A 2,509-nucleotide genomic window follows, 5' to 3' on the forward strand; every position below is an offset into this window, starting at 1 on the left:
TTGTGAAAGACCTATGAGGCGTCTCGATCTATCTCTATAGATCTTGATGCCTAATATGTAAGCAGCTTCTCCAAGGTCCTTCATTGAAAAACTCTTATTCAAATAAGCCTTTATGCTTTCCAGTTGTTCTATATCATTTCCCATCAACAATATGTCATCCACATATAATTTGAGAAATGCTACAGAGCTCCCACTCACTTTCTTGTAAATACAGGCTTCTCCATAAGTCTGTACAAACCCAAACACTTTGATCACCTCATCAAAGCGAATGTTCCAACTCCGAGATGCTTGCACCAGCCCATAGATGGAGCGCTGGAGCTTGTATACCTTGTCAGCATTAATAGGATGGACCAAACCTTCCAGCTGTATCATATACAATTCTTCCTTAAGAAAGCCGTTCAGGAATGCCGTTTTGACGTCCATTTGCCAGATTTCATAATCATAATATGCGGCAACTGCTAACATGATTCAGACCGACTTAAGCATCGCTACAGGTGAGAAGGTCTCATCGTAGTCAATCCCTTGAAATTTTGATAACCCTTAGCGACAAGTCGAGCCTTATAGATGGCCACATTACCATCCGCGTCAGTCTTCTTCTTGAAGATCCATTTATTTTCTATGGCTCGCCGATCATTGGACAAGTCCACCAAAGTCCATACTTTGTCCTCATACATGGATTCTATCTCGGATTTCATGGCCTCAGGCCATTTTTTGGAATCTGGGCCCGTCATCGATTCTTCATGGTTCAAAGGTTCACTTTATCCAACAACATGATTTCCATGACACGGTTGTCATACCACTCTGGTGTGGAACGTACCCTTGTGGACCTTCGAGGTTTAGTAACAACTTGATCCGAAGTTTCATGATTGATACGTCTCCGTCGTATCTATAATTTTTGATTGTTTCATGCCAATATTCTACAACTTTCATATACTTTTGGCAACTTTTTATACTATTTTTGGGACTAACATATTGATCCAGTGCCCAGTGCCAGTTCCTGTTTGTTGCATGTTTTTTGTTTTGCAGAATATCCATACCATACAAAGTTCAAACGTAATAAAAACTTACGAGGATTTTTTTGGAATATTTATGATTTTTGGGAAGAAGAATCAATGTGAGGTGATGCACGGAGTGCCCACAAGCCCTATCGCCGCGGCCAGGGGGTGGGCCCGCGGTAGGAAGGCTTGTGGCCACTCCTTAAGGCGGTTGGAGCCCTTCTTTCGCCGCAAGAAGATAATATCCAGAAGAAAATCATGTTAAAATTTCAGCTCAATAGGAGTTACGGATCTCCGGGAATTTAAGAAACGGTGAAACGCAGAATCTGGGAGCGCAGAAACAGAAGGACACACAAAGAGAGAGAGATCCAATCTCGGAGGGGCTCTCGCCCCTCCGCCGCCATGGAGACCATGGACCAGAGGGGAAACCCTTCTCCCATCTAGGGAGGAGGTCAAGGAAGAAGAAGAAGAAGGAGGGGGGCTCTCGCCCACTCTCTCCCGGCGGCACCGGAACGCCGCCCGAGACATCATCGTGTGACGGCGATCTACACCAACACCTCCGTCATCTTCACCAACATCTCCATCATCTTCCCCCATCTATATTCAGCGGTTCACTCTCCCGCAACCCGCTGTACCCTCTACTTGAACATGGTGCTTTATGCTACATATTATTATCCAATGATGTGTTGCTATCCTATGATGTTTGAGTAGATTATCGTTGTCCTATCGGTGCCATCGATCTAGTAACGTAGTCAATTGCTTAGGGACAATTCCGCAACTCCTACCACCACTTTTCCACACTCGTTAGGCACTCGTAGTTGTTTCTTTATCTAACCAGCCCCTAGTTTTATTTACGTGTTCTTTACTTTCTTGCAAGCCTATCCTATCACTCCTACAAAGTACTTCTAGTTTCATACTTGTTCTAGGTAAATCGAACGTAAAGTGTGTGTAGAGTTGTATCGGTGGTCGATAGAACTTGAGGGAATATTTGTCCTGCCTTTAGCTCCTCGTTGGGTTCGACACTCTTACTTATCGAAAAAGGCTACAATTGATCCCCTATACTTGTGGGTTATCAAGACCTTTTTCTGGCGCCGTTGCCGGGGAGCAATAGTGTGGGGTGAATATCCTCTTGTGTGCTTGTTTTCTTTATCACTAAGTAGATTTATTTGCTGTTCTAAGTTGTTCTCTATCTTTAGTTATGGATATGGAACACGAAATACCAAAAAAATTAGGTGTACTTGCTACTCATGGAGATGGGGAACCTCCTAAAACCCTCGAGGCTCGTTATGTGGAAAATATTATTCACTTCTTTAGTAATCCTGAGAAAGCCCCATTCAATTATGTAATGGGATACACGTTGGATCAACGTGAATACTTTAGGGATTATCGCTTGACTCAAAAAGGGAAACTTTTATGGGATCAAATCCATTTGTTGAAATGGTATGCTTGGGAACTATGCAAGAGATATGGTGTTACTTGTTGCTCTAGGATGAAGGCTCCACACCTTCCCTTTT

Source organism: Hordeum vulgare, chromosome 6H, assembly GCF_904849725.1.
Source record: "Hordeum vulgare subsp. vulgare chromosome 6H, MorexV3_pseudomolecules_assembly, whole genome shotgun sequence".
Lineage (NCBI taxonomy): Eukaryota > Viridiplantae > Streptophyta > Magnoliopsida > Poales > Poaceae > Hordeum > Hordeum vulgare.